The 20788-nt window shown below is 43.3% G+C and overlaps 1 protein-coding gene across 9 annotated transcripts in view; it reads right to left on the reverse strand.

Annotated features, from left to right (window-relative positions):
- APBB2 (amyloid beta precursor protein binding family B member 2) overlaps window positions 1-6520 on the reverse strand; it is a 161645-nt gene extending 155125 nt beyond the window's left edge. For 6 of the 9 annotated variants that reach the window (XM_083861498.1, XM_083861501.1, XM_083861493.1 and 3 more), the window contains exon 1: window positions 6397-6458. The gene's annotated coding sequence lies outside the window, so the exon portion shown is untranslated. The other 3 variants (XM_083861495.1, XM_083861497.1, XM_083861496.1) reach the window with 3 other exon arrangements.
- Between the last annotated feature and the right edge of the window lie 14268 nt (window positions 6521-20788).

Genomic DNA, 20788 nt, shown 5'->3' on the forward strand with positions numbered 1-20788 from the left:
TTAAACTTTACTGATGGTTCTTGTCCTGCTTCACTGTTTTCTTGAATTATGGTGGGGAAAAAGGGAAGGAGAGAAGAAGAAAAAAGAAGAAAAAGGCAAGCAGGCTCCCACAGGACTTGAAAAATACGAGTTATTCCTCAACCTGCCACTCCACCAGGGTGCCTGACCTTGTGAAATCTCACATTCTCCAAAGGTATTACACCCAGATAGGTATCAGGGAAAAAAAACAAAACAAAACAAAACCAAAAAACAAACAAACAAAAAACCACCATGGAGATCCTGCCTCTCCTGCTCACATAGGAGGCATGCAGGGTGCCAAGAAGACAAGACCATCACATAGTGCTAAAGGTTTTCTTAATGCCAAGTGCATCCCAAACACCCAGGCTATCTACTGTACTTACTTCCAGGTAAATATTACCGTAAGTTCATAGACTGCAGCCTATTCATATGTATCTCCAACTCACTTAAACAACTTAATTAAACTTCCTTTCCATTATACCACGTTTAAATCCCAATTTGATCTGTCAAGTGCAAAGTTCTCCATGGGAGAGCATCCCTCCTCCTCACTTCTCTTCCTTGCAGTTCCCTTTCATGTTTCATGGTGGTTCTCTGCACAGCTTCCTCCACAGCTACACAATTCAACACCTTGCTGGGAAATATCTCTTCCTAACATTAAACCTCTTTGCAAATAAAATTAACAAGGCAAGTGTAAACACAAGAGCAACGAAGTGGAAGCAGTAGTTTGGGTAAGTATGGCAGCAGTTTGGGTAAATGAAATTCTGTATTAAATACATAGGATGGCTTAATGTCAAGCTCCTCATTTGCTGAATTCTGCAGCTGGCCTGCAAGAACCCTGAAGCATCACCCTTCAACTCAGAAGAATTATACTTACAAGGTTTCCAATAAAGTCTTAACTAATTTGTTCCAATATTAGTCACACTAATGACTGCCATTTAATAACTGTTTGGAAGGCTTCCTATCCTGAGAACACTGCAAAGACAATATATGTTTCTACAACAGATGACAACAAAGTATATAAAGCTTATGGTAGTCCTTTCTGTTACACGAAGTTAATTCATAAAGGTAAGGAACATTAATGCCTGTCAGTTTCCTTCTCTTTGGAATCTGTCCTTCACATACAGTAATTACATTGGGAAATCTCCCTCCAAAACCACCTAATAGATACAAGGAAAAAAATTAGTTGTGACTAAGAGAATACTGCATGAAACATATTTTAACACCAACATTAAATCCAAATGGTATTTTTAAATACATCATCTACACTTGAAATCTGCAGAAGTACTTTAGAAATGTTCCTTTTGGTGCCTTTGAAAATTAAACTGCACTAAAGGCAAACAAAAACAAACCTCCAACAAAACAACTGAACACACTGCAAAATTGCTTAAAAGTAGATCATAGTGAAGCATGACTAGTGCTTCCAGGAGGGTTTTCCCAAAGGCAGACAGAGCTGATACTTTGTCTGACAGGGTATATTATCTGAGGTGCAATGTAATCCAGCAAAGAAGACAAAGGAAAAAAGATTCCCCTTAAGTCTTCTACAGAAAATAAGAACAGCCAAACAGTAATAAATCACTGAGTTATAACTCTCTTTTGGCATAGCTACAGGAGGACACCACTGAGATTTTAGTGGAGGCTTTTAAATTGTGAAATCAGACAGATTAAACTGTCAAATATAAGTCTGCCAAGAGTCTGCTTAAAGTACTTTACAGCCATAGCACTATTTGTAAGGTAAAACAAACCAGAATTACAGACATTGGCTATCTGGGACTGAGATCAGAAGAAAAATTTGTATATTTTATTTTCTAGGAAACCTCCCTCTGTCATATTACTTTTAATGCATTACTACTCAGGTTAATAGTTTACATTCATGAATTCCTAGACTGAACTGCATCCCACTTCATTCATCCAAGATCAGTGTTCAGTATCAAACGCAGCAAAGACTACTGATAAAGGCACATATTTGCATCTACTTAATCATCCTAATTGGTATGCAGACCACTTTAAAAATGCACTAATCAGTGTTACACTCAGATGCAGGGTTTGTTCAGCAGTAAAAGTCGTGATCTAAATGCTTATCCAAACAAATACCACATTTTCAGGCAAGACTGAAGTTTCTTTAACATTTCAGTAAAAGAAAGAAAATTATTCTAACATAGAAGATGGAACTTTGAAGCTGACCTTAGATCTCCAGCTAAACCAAATTTCATCTTTTTAAGTCATAAAGAAACACACTTTCTTTAACAAGGTTAACTCACTACCCTGAGAGTGATGGAGGCCAAGTTTCTGCAGTCTTTGTCAGGGCAGACTCCTACATTCATTTCCCATCGCCTTGCTGCAGGGTCTGCTCTTACACCCTTGGCAAGAGACTTCAGCAACGAGGACCTCCCAGATGAGGCACAGATAAACCAGTGTTCGTTAGCAATCCCAGGGCACTCTCTGAAAGCAACACTTCCTCAAATTCTTCTGCCAGAGCTCTACAGCCTCTCACCTGTAACAGCCCTTGCAGGTGAATGGAAAGTGGTAAAAGAGACAATAATCCCAGCAGGAATCCAGAGGAAGTCAAGCAGAAAGAAGGGATTCTTTTCAGAGCCAGAAGCAGACATACAAACAAGTAATACTCCTGGCTAAAGGCCACAGAGGCTGCAACAAGGTCCCAGGAGGCTGCAGACAGACCAGACAGGCATTTGGAACCAAAACCCACCAAATGTTTTGAAGGCAAAGCTTGCACCCAGCTCTGGTAACAACAAGCTAAGAACAGCCAGAGGTTCAGACAGTATCTATAGAGAAGGTTTTGAATAAGGATATCCTGTTCTTATTTTTCCTTTGACATCTGCTTACATGGTGACAGGAAAAAAAAAAAAAAAAAAGTAAAAAAAAAAGGAAAGAAAGAAAAAAGGTTGCAGAAGACAACAGATTACAAAGAAAGCAGACTGAAGGGTCAAAAGAATTAGGCAACTAAAGCAGGACACCATACAGAGCATGCCAACAACACCCTCTGCCTCTGCTCCTTAAATCTCTGGGGACAGCATAGATTAGTCCTCTGTCCAAAGCATAATGAGACAAGGAAACAGGCACAGAGGTGTTGGGATGCAGGTCATCATGAGAAACAGTCAGGTACTGCTGACAGCCACAGTACCCGTTATACAGCAGCTGCAGCTGGTTGTATTCCATGTTGCACACACAATATTTTTTGAACCAACTACAAACTTCATACAAGTTCAACTACTGCAACCATCATGCCAGATAACTCAGCTATTCTGCAGGATAACAAATGAGACAAATCCCATGTACAACTAGCTCAACTAGACCTGTTTTCAAATTTCCTTTAACTTCACTTAGTTCTGGTCTTCCAGTCACAGTATACCTTGGAGAACTGGTCTCAGTTCACACTATTTGGGTTTACTGTACAGCCCCCCAAGAACTCCTTTTTGAGAGAATTTATGAATTACTTATATATAAGGGGGGCCAGAATTGCTGTAGTTCATTTTTTCATTTTTTAACCTGAAAGTTTATAAGCTCAAGCAGCTCACACATACAAACATATAGCTTTCTTTTGCTTGGACTTTAAGGAAAAAGATCTTCCACACAATTTTAGATACAGTTGTTAGACAACACATAATTTTAGAGGAAAAAACCTAACATGCAAAACATTTGAGAAAGTGGCCACTAAGCACATTACAACCATGTAGCAATACAAGCTGTAAAGCAGGCATTTTTATACCAATTTTGTGATGTCAGATTTTAAAAATAAGAAACACTAACACATAAAATCTATATTAACTCAGACATACTCAAAAGCTTTTCCTGAGTCACCAACCCTTCCTTCCTACTGCCACAGCTAAGCATACAATACAGACTTCCCCAACATATCCCCAAGAGCCAGTTAAGGGGCTTGCTCCCATTTAACCTATTTTAAGGTTATTCTAGAACCTGAGCCCAATTAGGGAAGAAACTGTGTAAATTTCAGCTTAAGTTCATTCATGCCAGTTTATATCCATTTGTTCTCATGCCAACATTGTTCTTTAGCTTAAATAGCTCCTCTCTCCCTTTCTAGTGTTTATATCCCAGCTGTACTTGCAGACTGCAATCACATTCCATCTCAGCCTTATTTGCTAGGCTAAGCAAGCCAGGCTTTCCTTGTCTTCTCTGGAATAATTGACACTGCTGTCCTCCAGCCTCAGTCTGCACTGTCCCACCTGCAGCACAGGAGAGAGAACCTGTGGCTGGCACTCCCCAGGAGCTCATACCCATTCCACCAGCCCTCCTGCCTGTGTCCTGCCCTAATACACTCCACCATCACCTTTACTTTCTCCATAGCAGCAAGGCAGCAGCAACTTGGTCAGTAATCAGCCAGTGCACCCAGCACACCCCTGGCTCTACACTGCTTCCAGCACTGGAGCTTCCTGCTCTCAGCAGGGTACAAAGGTAAGACTAGAAAAGGATGTGCAGTACAGTTTGTTTTCAGTGTGGATGATTTGTTCAAGTATGACTACACATCCTGTGTCAAAGCTTGCTATCTGACAGAGAGGTAACCAGTCAAGTGCTCACCATTACCTATCAACTACCAGGATTCACCTTAGTTTTTCACAACTTCTGCTAAAAAATCCTTACAGCAGGCAATCTCAAGTACTCAAATTTCCCCTTAACATGCTCCTGAAGTCACCACTCTCTTCAGCTCAAACCCTGCAGCAGCCCTTTCTAGGCTCCTCAGGCATTTCCTAAGGAAGTTACTGTTCCTACTGACCAATAGCACAGCAGAGTCTACTCAACACCACACAAAAATGACCAGCTTTGTCACTGGTTTCCAATTTAGCTGCAGAACTGAAAAACAAAAAGAATAATTCAGGTTTCCAAGTCATGCATTTTCTCTCCTAGCAAATGATTCCCACAATTGTAATCTACAATTTAGATGACTCTTGCTGGGAAAGGCACATTCACTCATGCTGCTTCAGAGCCAAGAATCTTCCTCCTTGTTACAACACTTATATTTTCTTCATAATACAGGATAAAATTACTCTTCATCCCAAACAGTCTTCTCCAGACCTTGATTTCCCTTAGATGACAAAAAACTCCCAAAAATACAAGCCAAAAAGTATTCTATCACACACTCACTGCTGTAAAGGAAGAACAAAAATACCCACACTCCGCATGACTGTTCCAGGCAAGGAAATTAATCAGCCAAGATTTTGTCCCAAGGTCATCGTAAGAGGATGTCTCTTCCTTTAAGTGCTAGGACATCTGCACTCTTATTTTAACTAAACGCAATTATGCCAGCAGAAAATAGTTTTAAACATAAGACAGACAACTCATTCAGGCGTTCAGAAAATACTAGAGCTCGAGATGGCAGGATGACGACACGTAGGATCTAGAACAAGCTAGAGGAGCACTCTCTGAGCCAGAGGACACAGCAAAGCTGCAGCAGCTCAGTAGCAATGGTACTTCAGCTTCTGGGGCAACATAGCAGATCTCTGTGAAGCACTGAAACTTGCAGCAGATACTGCTGAACAACTGACTGCAGATACCATCCATGATGTACAGCTACCAGCAGCGCCCATAGCACACAAAGCCTACCAGTGCACCACCACTGCAGAGTTGGGGTTTTTTCCCACTTTTGTTATTTTGTGTTTAAAGCCCAGAAGTACACTTACCCTCCCTAGGAAGGAGGAGCCCAGCCAAGAATTACAAAACCCTGCGAGCAAGCAGGCAAAGCAATGAAGTACAAATACAAACCGTTACACTTTCCATTTTATCTGTCTCTCTAGCAGCAAATGAAAAGTAGCTCCGTTGCTGCCTTGGGACCCAAGCAAATTCCTGACAACTTCCAAGGCGGATTCACGGGGTCCACGTTTTGTTCCGAGGACTGTATTTTACAGGCTCCCATTTGCAGCCCCGCGCGCAACCCTCAAGTACCATTCAATCACAGAGCTCAATCGCTCACTCGACTAATAATAATAATAATAATAATAGCGCTACTTCTACAGGCACTTTTACCATTTTGCAGGCTTTTTACCGCAGCAGCAGCAGCAGAACAAGCCCGGCTGCCGCTGCTGTTGGCCGCCCGCGGGAGCAGAGCCCGGGCTCGCCGCAGGCTCGGGCAGCGCTCCTGCTCACCGGGGAACGCAGCGGACCGCAGCGCGGCCGCGGGCCCCACCCCGACACCGGGATGCGCCGGAATCGCCCCGGGCAAGGGCAGCGGGACCCTCCCCCCGGCCTCCCCCCGGTCGCAGGGGCAGCGGGCCGGGCGGAGCGGAGGCACCGCGGGCGGTCGCGCTCCGGGGCTGTGCCGCTGGACGGGACGGGACGCGCTGCCCTGCCCGGCCCTGCCCTGCCCTCCCCGGCCCGGAGCGCACCTGCCCGCCGCGCCGCGCCGCTCACCGCCCGGCCCGGAGGCGCCCCAAGCCGCTGCGGGATGCGGCCAGCCTTCCGGAAACGCTTCCCAGCCCGCTGCGCTTACCCAGGAAACGATTCCGGCCGCCGGCCGCCGCCGCCCCTCCTCTCCCTCCGCCCCGGCCGCCGCCCAGAGCCGCGGGCCGCGGGGTGCCGGCCGGGCGGGGCCAGGCGGGGCCAGGCCGCGGCGCCATGTCTGTGCGCGCCCCCGCAGCCCCGGCCGGGCCCACAGCTCACAGCACAGGAGATGCACCTCTGTGAAGGAGAAGAGGCTCTGGGGGTGTGTGTGAGGCAGGTCTACCCCTTGGGGGAAAAAAAAAAATCCCCTTAGGGAAAAAAAAAGAAGGGTCTGGCTCGTGCTTGGCAAGTGCAGTAATGCCCGTATCAACCCGTATCAAGGTGAGGCAGTGGTCGTGACTCTCCTAAAATGCCGCCTGCTGTGTCCCAGTGCTCCTCTGGCGACAGTGAGAGGCAGACATGTAGACAGACAAGTAGGCTAGGAACCCCTAGAAGATTTTATCACTCTCTACAGTTATATGAAATGGGTTGGTTACTTCTCCCAGGTAAAAAGCAATAGGACAAGAAGACGCAGCCTCAAGTTGCACCATGGGAGGTTTATGCTGGATATTAAGGAAAATTTCTTCACTGAAAAGATTGTTAAGCATTGGAAGAGGCTGCCCAGGGAAATGGTGGAATTGCCATCTCTGGACCTACTCAAAAGGACGAGTAGATGTAGTGCTTGGTAATGTGGTTTACTGATGGACTTGGCAGTGTTGGGTTAATGATTGGACTTCAAGATCTTCGATATCTTTTCCAACCCTAACAATTGTATGTTTCTATGACTCTAAGAATGGGTTATTTTTCACACTGGATATGGGCACCAAGTAGCAACATGGCAGTGGGTTAAACACCCAGATGGCTGATGAACATTAGCAAACCCCTCTGGTCATGGATTAAAGGAGTGTGCTTGGCACTGGCATAGTGCTCCAAGCAGCTGTGTTCTGGTGGGTCTCAGAGCTCAGGTAACCAGTGTGAATGGAAAGGAATGAGGTGTTCTCATGTGTGGAAAACAAATGAGTAAAGGACCAGGCCTGGCAACTTCACTGATCTAACCTGCATGCACTACTACAGGGCTATGGTTCACGTTAAATCCCTGGACACATCTTGAGATGCATGAGTAGAGAATAACAGCAACGTCCCAGACAGTGAGAAGTGAGGCTTAATAGAACACACCCTAGGAAGGTATTTCTGTTTAATGTCTTCCAAATATGTGAAATATTGTCTGTTCTGTCAAGCTAGGCTTTTGAGATTGCAGGGGAAGAAACTGGTCATTGCTAAAGCAAAAAATTCAACATAGGTTGGTAGTTCAATGGAAAGTGTGTCATAGACCTCTACACCCTCTAACAATTACAGGAGGTTCCTGGAACAGTGAGTGCAAAACAATCAGCAGTAAAACTGTGTCATATTGGAGTGACCTAAGACATATAAGGAGGTCAAAGGAGTCTATTACTCAATTGGCATATCATACATTTTCCTACATGTTCTTGTAAATGTAAACATATTTACTGTTCCTACTGAAGTGCTCAAATCCACTTTAAAATTTATCACACCTTTTATAATAGCAAATCTACTTATCTGCAAGAGATGATTTTTCCTATGCATTCCATAGCTACCTTCGCCTTTACAATTATGTTCTTGGTAATAACAGAACACTCATCAACTGAGAACAATTTAAAGGATCATTAAGATTAATAGCAATATTACATCTTTAATTAGAAATGTTTATAATTTTAGAAGATCATATTGACATACACCAGCCTAAAGAACAGAAAAAAAAAGTAATTATAAGTACACTGATGAACAAGAAGAAATAACAATTAGGCAAAGACATACAACAATTAAGCAAAGTAATTCAGAGCAAAGCACCCAGAAATTATACTTGATATCTTACTCTTAGATGTATTCTTTTTGTACCGGTAGCCACTTTTTCCATTTGTCTTAAAATTGGACATGATTTAATCTCCTAACACTTTAATAAGCTAAACATCACATTTTAATTGATATTTTTAGATTCAAGACTATGATGATGGCCCAAAAAAGCCCTGAAATAGTTATAATGATCTGTAATAAAATTGTTATTGTGATCAGTTTCAGAAGGACGAATACCTCCTGGGACATACAAAGGTGATTCATCAAATTCCAGCATTTGCAAATCAGATTGCTTCCCTCTTCAACAAAGCATATCCAGCAGGAGGGAAAGCTTTTATTCTTTGACAGCATACTGGAGAATAACTCTCCCTGGAATATGCACTATATCTACTGAAGATGCAAGACAACTAGCAGGTTACCAAGATTATTAGTGAATAGCCTATTAATAAATTTCCCTAACAGAAATACTCAGGCAAGATACTCAAAAATTCATGTTCCTTTAATAAAAATAAGTGTAATAACACTGCATTGTGGTTTTTGCTATGTGGTTAGAGTTATGATTAATATTTAGTTACATAGTCTATATAATGCATTTTGGATTGCAGTGTAGTCAGCAGTGCCATAAAAATGAAGTGTTGGGGAAACAAAATAAGGAATTTCATATACATTCTAAATGGACAGCTGCCCAGTACACTCACTTCTTAGAAACATTTCTGTGTGGATGCAGTGCTTGCCTAGGCTTAGCAAGGCTCATCAAATATTTCATAGAATCATAGAATATCATTATTTGAAAAGGACCTATAAGGATAATCAAAGTCCAACTCTTGGCCACTGTGTCTTTTACTTAAGACACAAACATCTTGTGGAATAGTGTTTATAAGCAACAGTGGGGAAAAATGACAGGCCTTTCTATATTATCAGCTCATACCAAAAGAATTTCATTATCATCTTGCTGTTCCTGTGTGTGAACTATTGACTGCAATTTTATTTTGGTCAAAATCTCTCCAACTTTGCAACAGGGAATGGCAGTCCATAGGAGTCTCCGTTGGCAAGTAAACCTCTGCAAGTGACTTTCCCCACTGCCACACGTGTTTGCAGGCCTTGCATCAGGACTGACTGCACCTCATGTGTGCTCTGAGGAGGACAACAGTTTCTCCCCTGATTTCTTTTCTCTCCTGATTTCTTCTAAGTAGTAGCTTTTAACTCCTGGGTTAGTCCGTGTAGAGGGATAGTTACAGTATGCAATGATCCCATCTCAAGAAACTCGTCTCTTTTACTGCAGCGGACAGTAGGAAAAGTGGTGACTATTAAATAAGCAAGGCTACCATCTAGTGGTGCCACTGGGCCTCCATAGCGCAGAAAACATACACCATCTTTGGCGGAATATATTGATGCTAAACACAGAAACTTAACTAAGAAAATTCAGTTATAGCAGAATGGTTGGAACACTTTCTCTAACATTTTCACGCAGCTGCACTAAGTCTCCATTTTAAATACAAAAGCAAAACATTTTCCAGAAAAAGCAAAAACCACCACACACAATGCACCTGCAGCTGGATTTAAGAATTAGACTTGTAGCATGTAATTTTTTACTACAGGCTTGAACCTGCTTGGAGGGTTCAGCCCCCAGACACATTGCTTCTCAGGACCTGAGGGAAAGCATGTATCACTCCCATTATTTTGAATTCCTGTCTCCTTAGTGCTCCCTGGACTAGCATATAGTGAAAGGTTAATTCTGCCATGAACAAACTTCCCTGTGTTATTTACAGAGAAGCAAAGGCTACAAGACATCAGTCTCAGATAATATTATTCCAGCAGTTAAATCAATCCAGGAACTAAATCAAGGCCTCCTGCTATACTTATGGAGCCCTCTCCCACTCGCTGTATTAGCTATCTCAGGCACACTGCCACTGCCTTAATGAAGGCTGTAAGGGAACAAGTGCAAGTGGAGCAATTTGTAGGCCAGCAGTTCTCTGATATCTTGGCATGCCAAGCAAGGCAGAATGGTAATTTTGAAGTTTCCCTCTAGCTCTTCAGGAATGTAAAACCTTGCATCCAGGAATGGTTGTAAAGTAATTATAAATGATCTCTTGGACATCTGTCTAGATGTAATTCTCTGATCTGTCCTTTCTCTGCCTGTTACACAGTGATATACTGAGATTTCCTGCAGGGAGGGAGAAGGAAAGGTGGTTGGACCCGACTGGCCCTTAGGCATATAAACTCCTTTGTCATGTGGTGAATATATCCAGCCCATCCACTCACCCAAACAGGCACAGCTCCATTTTTTTATTATTACGGGCAGGTTCTGCACAGTGCCAGGAGGGTGACTGCATTCGCTAACAAACGATTACCGTATTTGAAACAAGAACATACCAACCGACCACTGCAGGTAAGCAGTCCATTTGGGACTTCCTTCTATCTGGAAGGGCCAGATGGAGGAAAGCTGCTGTTTGGAACAAAAAAGCTGCTATTAATGCAGAGTTTCTAAATGCTACAATAGCTGCTTAGGCACTGCTAGAAGCCAGGACTGCTTTCAGAGCTGACTTTTCTGCAAACTCCAGTTCCTCTTTTATGTGGCTCTGGTTGACAAAAATACTCAAAAGCTGCCACAGAGCAAGGTCTGTAATTATAGGTAGTCAAATAAAGATAATAGCTCTCACTTTCAAAGCTGACATCTAGCTAGATTTTCTTGCCTTGGCTGCTTAAAATGGGAACTATAGCCTTGATGGACGCTGAAACACATGACCACCAATATTTTCCTACACCTGAGAAACAGGAATACAACAGAGATTTTGCAATGTAGGCTGCATTGGAGACTGTAAATATTTTGTTGTTCAAGCAGTACAAAATAAAGCACAGCTTGGAAATTTTAGGAAAACACCTCTCCATTGCCAGCAGCTGCTGGGCTTCACACATGCCACTCTGGCATCTTGGAGCTTTCCCTGGAAGGACTTCGCTGCAGGTTCTGCCCAACGGGCAGCCAAGGATGATGTACAGCTCCTTGTGAGGCAGTCAGGAAAGCCATGTTTCAGGCCAGAATGGGTGACCCACTCATGATGTATATGGGGCTTTGAGAAACCTGCCTGGTATAGTTGAAGGTGTTGCTGCCCGTGGCAGGGGGTTTGAGACCTCTCTCAAAGATTTTTGAATAGTCTTGGGAATCTGGAGAGATCACAGTTGACTGGAAGCTGGAAAATGTTCCAGTTTTCAAGAAGGGCAAGGAGGATGATCCTAGGAACTACAGACCTGTCATTCTTACTTCAGTGCCTGGTAAAATTATGGAGAAAATTATTTTGGGAGTTATTAAAAAACACTTGAAGGACATGGTCACTGGTCACAGCCAGCATGGCTTCATGAGTGGACAGTCCTGTTTCACTAATTTAATTTACTTTTATGACAAGTTAACTCACCTAGGTAATCAAGGGAAGCCAGTTGATTTAATATTTTTGGATTTCAGTTAAGCTTTCCATACTGTCTCTCAAGTATCTTTCTGGACAAAACGTTCAGTACACAGCTGGATAAACACATCATGGGGTGGGTGAGCAACTGGTTAACGCCTCAGGCACAAAGGGTTATAGTGAATGGGGTGACATCAGACTGGGGACCTGTCACTAGTGGTTCCACAGGGCTCTAATTTAGGGTCAGTGTTCTTCAACATCCTTATAATTGACTTGGACGGAATAAAGTAAATTAAAGTAAATTTACCAACAGTAAAGTAAATTTACCAGCAGTACTAAATTGTGGGAAGCTGTTGACTCTCTGGAAGGTAGAGTGGTCCTGCAGAGAGACTTCAACAAATTTGAGAGCTGGACAATCACCAACTGTATGGGAAGTGATGGATTCTGCACCTGGGTTCTACATACAAACTGGGGAACGAGATGCTGGCAAGTAGCACCTTGGAAAGAGACCTGTGTGTCCTGGTCAGTGGAAAGGTGAACATGAGTCAGTAGTGCCCTGGCAGCCAGGAGGGCCAAGTGTGTCCTGGGGGGCATCAGGCACAGCATTGACAGCGGGGCAAGGATTGTTCCACCCTGCTCTGCACTGATGCAGCCTCACCTTAAATATTGTGAGCAGTTTTGGTCACCACAATACAAGAAGGATGTAAAGCTATTGGAGAGTGTCCAAAGGAGGGCTATGAAGATTGGTGGTGGGTCTTGAGGTGGAGCCATGCAAGAGCACCTGAGGGCACTTGGTCTGTTCAGCCTGGAGAAAAGGAGACTGAGAGGAGACCTCACTGCATTCTACAATTTCCTCATGAGGGGAAGAGGAGGGGCAGATACTGATCTCTTCTCTATGGTGACCAGTGACAGAACTTGAGGTAACTACATGAAGCTGTGTCAGGGGAGGTTTAAGCTGGATATTAGGAAAAGGTTTTTCACCCAGAGGGTGGTTGGGCACTGGAACAGGCTCCCCAGAGAAGTGGTCACACCACCAAGGCTGACAGACATCAAGAAGGATTTGGAAAATATTCTCAGACACATGGTGTGATTGTTGGGGTTGTCCTGTGCAGGGCCAGGAGCTGGACTTTGATGATCCTTGTGGCTTTCTTCCAACTCAGGGTATTCTATGATTCTATCATCCTTACTAGAGGATCTTTAAGGTCTCTTCCAACCCAAACCATTCTAGAATTCTATGATTCTATGTTATGTGTATATACACACTCACGTCCACTAATACACATTAAGAGGTACAGAAAGCTAAGATAAAGTTGGAAACGCTAGGTTTGCTAACAGCAGAAGGCCAGTGCTTTGTCTCTGAAACAAGAGAGACAAAAGTCCAGTGCCTAATGTCCTAAACACAGCTAGAAAAGCCCAGGCTGCAAATGCACTCAATGGGAATTTTTCCCTACGTGTATAAACATACACAGGAAAGAGCAGCATGTTTTGCGTTTATGTTTGCAGCTGTAGAATGTGATAGAGTCCCATTGTTTTTCTGATCCACAGTGTAGTTTCCCTCACAATCTAAATATTTTTCTCCACTGAGACAGGGATTTGTTTCAGCATGCATATTCATAAGCTAAACTCCTCCACTAAAACAGTATGGCTCAAGGTCCAAATGATGCTGTTCTTCATACCAACATGTGCTTTGGGTAAACAGCTCAAAACAGTACTTGTTAAAACTGATCCTCAGAAAAGAAGTTTCTCTATCAGTGATGAACACTGTCTAAACATTTTTCTAAAGATGGATGTTTGGAAATACTCCCGTCCTTGTGTAGTGTGAAAAAATTCCTGAAGCAGAAAGGGAAAAAAAATCCTCCCTTTCTCCACACAACTGGTGCTCTGAGAGCAGCATCTGAACATGCACAGGAAGCACTAAAGTGTTAGGTTCTAAGAGTGGCTGGGTCAAAGGCAGCTTGGAAGGGCTGATGCTTCCCAACTGGATTTGTTTCACTGTGTTTTTAATGTTAATTGCTTGCAGTTGAGCCAAGACTAATAACCTTCCACCAGCGGCATCCCCAGAAGTGTCAGAGCAGCTGGGCCCCTGCGCTGCTGCATCCCCCAGCTGCTAAGAGCAGCACATACAGGACAAAGGTTTTGCATTAGCAAGACACTGGGTGGTCACCACGTGTAAAACATTTTGTGTCAGCATTGTAACTTAACCAAAAGGTTATGTTCTGCCAGATGTACTTCTGGAAAGTGGCTATTAATGTAAGGTTAAGTCTCTCATTCTCATTATTTTGAAATCACAGCCTTGACTTGTAAGTAAAAGTGCATAACTACTGCTATTTGTAACTAACACAGGAATTGGTACAGCAAAGACTGAGGAGATCTTGTTGCCTAAAAAACACAATCTGCTAGCATGACTAAGGGATGCATTTAATGCTTCTATATGCTGTTACAGGGTGGAGAAGCAAGAGCAGCTCAGATCTAGGTCTGTGAGACTTTTCATCTACCATGGTCACAGTGAAAGAGTCAAAGCTGTGCTCCTCTGAGTCACTTCTGAGTCATTACCCTGCCAGGCCCTGCACACCAAGTATATGTAGAGGCTACGAGCATTAAAGTATTCCTTAGGAGTGATTAAGAAGAGGTAGTTTGACACTGTCTCATATGCAGGAAATATCTTTCCTATGCAGCCTACTTCAGGACAGGACTAGCTAGGCAGACTTAGGGCAGACTCGGGGAATTCCAGGGACCCCAAACTCTTGGCTTCACTCACTGGACTGGCAGCTACTCCCCAGGTGTAGTAGCTCCAATAGACGAACTATGCTTGAACATCTCATAGACTGTCTGCAGCTAAAGCTTTAGATCAGAGCACTTCTCTGATTAAAAACAAAATCCCCACACTCCTCAAGAATATGCACATGTAGATATGGAAGCACAAGTTCCTTTGGCACAAGTTAGTGTAAATATTGTGCTACATCTGTCCTTGTTGATGTGTAGGAGTTCTGGATAGCTTGTATTACCCAGGACATTTTGTTATGCAAGTGAAGATTTTAGAGAACACGTTAAGCTGAGAGCAACTTATTTCAGAAATTCTGTAAGTGGAGGTGAACATATATATAAAGATCAGATGGAGACAGTTGACCAGAAGACTACTCATCAAATACAACAAGAATATAGGACCTTGTCAGTTATGTGGAAAAACCAACCATCTTTCAGAGTTCTAAGACTAAGTGAACTAAAAAAACCAAAATAAAATGGAGGGTTGGGATTTTTATGGTTTATTAATTTATTTTCATGAAGTGGCTTTGTTGTTCACTGATTTCAAGTGTCAACTACTTTAGGTTCCAGCTAAAGTCTCTATTTGCATAAAAAAGACAGGATGAAGGAATGCCTTTTACATCTGCCCATCACAATCACCTTGCTTTTCCTTCTCCCCAAAAGAAGATAACTGATATCCAGGACATAGTGTAAGGTGGTTTGTTGTGCTGATCTGGAGTAGTTATACAAGATTTCACAGTAAACATCCTGCACACAAGAGTCCTTGTCTGGTGCCTTTGTTGTCATGCAAGCCGACAAGCCCCTTTTTCTTTTTTCTTCAACAGTCTCAAAACCCCTTGCTATACTTCCCCCTTCTTCATCCAACAACAGGCTAGCCAATTTCTTCATTTTCTCCTTACATTTCCCCCAGAAACACCAAAGCTACACTAGCATGTAAAGAGAGCGCAGGTGACAATAGACTTAATCCAGAAGTTAGATCCTCAGCTATTCCTTAAGGCATATATTCTGCCCTTTCCCTGAAAATGTTTCATTGTAGAGGTTGGAGACTGCTGACATAAAGAGGTATCTGAAAGGTGGCTGTGCCTTTACCTCAGCACCCCATAAGCCTGAGGAAGTGCAACACTACTACTTTAAAAGTAGTACTGAGTCAATGTCTTGATATCCTTTCAACTGACTGACATTTCTTATCTTTTCCTTGTTTTTTGCTATGCTCCTCCAGCTTAAAAGTGGCTAGTGCTCCAGAGCTGATTTGAAGCAGCCTTTTATTTTGTTTCACAAGAAACTCATCCTGTCTAAGGTAAGCTCTTCTAGCAGTCCCAGAGCTCAGGGAGAGATTAATGCTAAAATTTTGGGTGCTATTGTGTGATGTCGAGCATTCAGAAACAATTCTAAGGATAGGCTTTGCTAAGTTGTTACTGAAGAAACAGAAGACTGCAGGGGAGAAGCAGACTGGGGTCACCCCAGGATGGCCTGGCACAACACAGTGCTTGGAGAGAGGCAAGAGAGTGTATTACAAGAGTCAGGTGCTGCTATTTACATCTCTCACAACTAGTAGTTTGAAATCACATGACTCATCTCGTTTCATTTTGTGCCTGTTAATCTGAGGAAAGTATTCTCTGGATGAAAATGTAAGCAGGTATGCAAGTCCTAGTCACAGATCATCCAAATATTACATCAAAATTAAAATTCATTATTATTAGCTATTACATGTGTTATGCTAAATCATTGCACAGAATGAGGTGCTCTTGAAATGTATATTTTACATCTCTAGATAAAAGCACTAATCCTAAGAATGTTTAAGTCAACAAAACAAAGAGGAAGGATTGTTCTCTTCTACAGGACTAGAAAGATGTACTATCCTGCCTATAGAGGAAAAAGGATAGATTGCTAATGTCACCAAAGAAAGCATTTGAGGGAAAGGACACAGATGCTGATTGCCTAGGTGCCAGTATACTGTCTTTCTTACTCATTGAGACAAGCCTTGCAAACTTTCGTATCTTTCATAACCAGATAGTATATCATTTAATTGGAAACTAAGAGACCCTTGTCAACAATGATGTCTCTCCTATCTTTCTTTGTGAAAAGAGGAAGAAGCCACTTGCTGTTTGTCCTACTTCTACAGTGAAGCAAAGCATGCCATTGCTGTGTTTCTGATAGACACCATCACTGTTTGGTGGACACAATTTTGCAGAGGAATGAAGTGAAGAATCATCAGCATCCTGCCAGACAGATCTGAAATCAAGGAAACCATGGCTGCACTCTTTAGAACTGAGACTCCCAAGGCAAGCCTTCAAAGCTACATTTCAGCAGTTTAACACTTCCACCTACAGACTTCCATAAGAGCTCTTGCATTCTGCAAAACACGTTCTTTACCTGCTGGTGGACTTGGCTGTAGTTCAGAGGAATTGCAGAGTCACTGCTAGCAGTCAATACACACAAAGGCAGTCCTTGGCAGAGCAGCCCCTTGCATCAGCCTGACACTTTTATCTGCATTGCTTCTGCTACCCTTCTTCAGCTGGTCTTCATCTCAGGTTAGACCCAGAGTTCACATCCTTGAGTATGTCTCCACCTCAGGAGCCCTTAATTATTCCGTCTCCTAGCCAAAACATACGCTTCTTGTGGACAAGGGAGTACAAGAACCTAATTTTTCCAACCTTTACATTAGATAAAGAAAGATTTGGGGCTTTTTTTTTTTCCCATTCCCAACTCAGCCCTGAGCTGCTTTGATTTTCTTTAATTTGCAAGTCTCCTGCTTGACAGCTGAGATGTCTCAGCCCTGAGCTCCTGGCCCATGGACCTGGAGAGCAGCGGCTGGCAGCCAGTAGTGACTGGACTTAAACTTCCTGCATGCTGGGCTGCAGTCACCAAGATTCCTCACATAAGTATTTAAATTAACCTGGATGAAATTCAGAAACAGACAGATATCTCTCTTCCTGCTCAAATGTTTCATGGACCCAGGCCCTCTATAAAAGCACTCAATTGCTTGGCCTATTGATCCCTCTGATCTGCTAATTAAAGGCTGAGGCACTCTCATGCAGGAATTGCTGCTGTGCTCCAGACAATTTACCAGAAGAGAAGGGGGGATGTTATACACAGATCCCTGACACCCACTGTCCTTCAGTGGCCTCAGATATGTTTTGTGTTTGATACCTTGTGACACAGTGTACAGGTTCTGGCTGAGATGAAACCTGTTGTAATGCTGCATTTGTTCGTTCCAGGGACACATTTGTTCCCTCCACACCTTTCTCTCTGGGCTACAGCTTCAGCCCAGAGCTGTCATTAGAGCTAGCGTTGAGACCCACAAAGTCTCCAGCTTCAGGGGCACTGTCACAGCAGGAGACATGCCAAAGGGAGTATGGTACTGCATCAACATTGCTCCCACATGCAAGGATACTGCATTTGTGTGTAAATCAATCCCACTCAAGCAGACTGCTGTGGTAAAACTGAGCTGACTGCAGGATTTACCTCAGGCAGGATTTAGTCTCAGGCAGGACTTACCCCAAGCCAGCCGAGGTACTTACAGTAAGTCAGCACATTTACAGTAAGTCAGCTGCCCTGGGCAGCCAGCTATGGACAAAAATTGTTTATTTTGAAGGTAACAAGTAGGAAATTAAGGAGGTTTCCAGGAATGGGTTTAGGAAACCTCCTTTTGGGAAGTGAGTCATTATAAGAAAATGAAGAAAAGCACAGATCTGAGATGTTTGCTAGGCAGGTGAGGATACTGCAGAAGATGTGGACTTGGACTGCCTCAGGGCTTGGATTTTGGCAAGACAAATATTATTTTCTAAAGAATAGTATACAGCCTCAGCTTCCATTTTGGGAGCTCTGCATTGTAAGGCCAGCTTTGCCTCCTTCACTACTCTACTTGTTATAGATACTTTTGTTTGGAGATTCTCTGAACTCATGAATAGGCCTTAATTATAGGTCTAGTTCTTATATAAACCTTCAACTGGAATATGGTGAAAAGATAATTAGTGACACCAAGTTCTGTATCTCAGAGAAAGCAATCTGCCAAAAGATCATATATGTAGCAAAGATTCCTCTGTCCACATTTTCTAGAGTAGACATCTGAGCAAAACCTTTAAAATCTAAACAGTTTTGAACACCACAAGTACTATTATTTCATTTGGACAGTGCAGAAAGTTCAGAAGTATGCCACACATCTATCTTCTGCTTTGAAGAAAGATGTTCCAGAGAGTTCATCTTTGCAATGAGGTGGATGGGGTCTGTATCTGACACAGCACCTCTTATGTGACTTTCTGGAGACAGGCATCTTTATGCAACAGTAGCACTTTTAGAAGTTTGATATTGTTACACTTAGGGTTTATTTTAAAGTTAGTGTATTGATACTATATTGATAGATTTGACAGATTGTTCCATAGAAACAGTTCTGCTGTCACTTCCCGCATGCAGTACATGGCATGCAGAGCCTGGAATTACACTTGCACAACTGTTTGCAGTCTCTCTCAACAGCCTAGACACAGGAGCCATCCCAGGGATGACTAACCTAGGGATCTAAGCACTGCCATTGCTGAGGCAGGTTGAAGTTAAAACTACCATTTGCTGCTGCACAATTCAGAAATAGGATTTTCTTGCCTTTTTTAGCCTTCTCTTTTGTAGACTGCTGGATGAATGTTTTGCTATCCTCTCAGAGGGGCTGCAGGCAGACTCTCCTACCTATCTGTCAGGAACCATTAGCATTGGACTTGTTCAAGTTGTTTTGATATCCTTGCATCTTACAGTGCATTAAGTGTTCATCATAAAAGGGAATATAGTCAAAGATACCATATATAGAATTAATATTTTGGGCCAATTTTAGCTTGTTTACAGGCATCAAAGCTGTTATCAGTTACAGTAAAGGGGGGAAAAAAGCAGAAATAAACTATACTGTCATTTACTGTGAAACTCTCCGTCCTCCCCAGAAATCTTTGGTTTTGAACAGTGTGTACTGCTCTTCCCTTTACTGTGGTAGACTAAATCACAGGATCATGGGGTACCTCAGGAAGGGTTCTCAGGATATCTCTAGGCCAACCTCCGTCTCAAGGCATGATCAGCTAAAAGATGGGACAAGGTTTCTCAAGGCTTTGTCCTGTCTGGAAACATCCCAGCTTTGGCCACGAAATACAAAGCCTGCCTTCCTATCCTGTTTTTTCTTCACTAAGTCTTGTTTTAGGCAGAACTACTGTGAAACTGCATTTTGAACCTTTTATGGCCATATTTCAAAGATTAACTCTAGGTTTTTTCCCAAAGGAGTTCATTGTAAACTGAGTAATGTTGATGAATAGGACTCAGTTCAAAAGCGCATGTGTGCAACTACCTGGTGTGAATGATTCCCCACTAAATTACAGTGCAATAGATCTAAAGTTAATTTAAATGTGCTTGAAATCAGGCAGGGACTTAGAAATTTTGCTGTGCTGGGGCCCAAATCATTCTGAAACACAGTGAAAAACCAAAGGAAGAAAGTCATCAAAACCAAACAGACTGCAGACATTCAGCTGACTCTTTTGTTCAGTATTTGCATTGTTTGAAAGACAACTGTGAAGCATCTCGCTTATCCACAAGGCTCCCATCAGGCTGTTTACCAGTAAAATCTGAAAAGCTGTTGAGAGTCCACGTGATTCCCAGTATTTTGAGCAGGTTGGTTTTGTTTCCTTGTTCAGACATGTTCTAGTCCAAAGACATTGTGCGCAGAAACTGACAGGTCATGAATAAAAGATAAAAAGCCCGCTATTTTTTAACCAGCTTCACTGGACTGGTTCAGGGGTTGGTCCAAATGCAGAGATACAATCAGCACACAGGAGACTTTCATGTCGGATTTATCATACTGGACATTTAAAAAAAGAGCGTTTAATGATTTTCTTGAATATCAAAACCATTGTATACTTTACGCAACACACAGAGAACAGGGTGTGATGCTCAGGAGCGGTCGGGCACACAAACGTAGCCATGGGCTTTGGGATGCTCAGAGCCCAGGGGCTGGGCTTATGGTGGAGGAGAAACCTGTTGCCCGGGGTGATGCCAGCCCTTTGCCCACGCTGCCGGCCCGCTTCCATCACTGTCTCCACGCCAACATCAGGGGGCCGGGGTCCCCCGGCCGCACCCCAGTCCCGCGGAGGCGCCGTGACCCGGCCCCGCGGCCCCGGCCGGGCACCCCCGGCCCCTCCGCCCGCGCCCCCCCGCGCCTGGGCCCTGCCCCGCTCCTCCCTCTCCCCCCGCCGCCGCGCGGAGTGGGCCAGCCCGCCGCTATATAAGAGCCGGGTGGGCGGCTCCGCGCCCCAGCGTCGCCAGCG

This window comes from Zosterops lateralis, assembly GCF_965231275.1.
Source record: "Zosterops lateralis genome assembly, chromosome: 5".
Lineage (NCBI taxonomy): Eukaryota > Metazoa > Chordata > Aves > Passeriformes > Zosteropidae > Zosterops > Zosterops lateralis.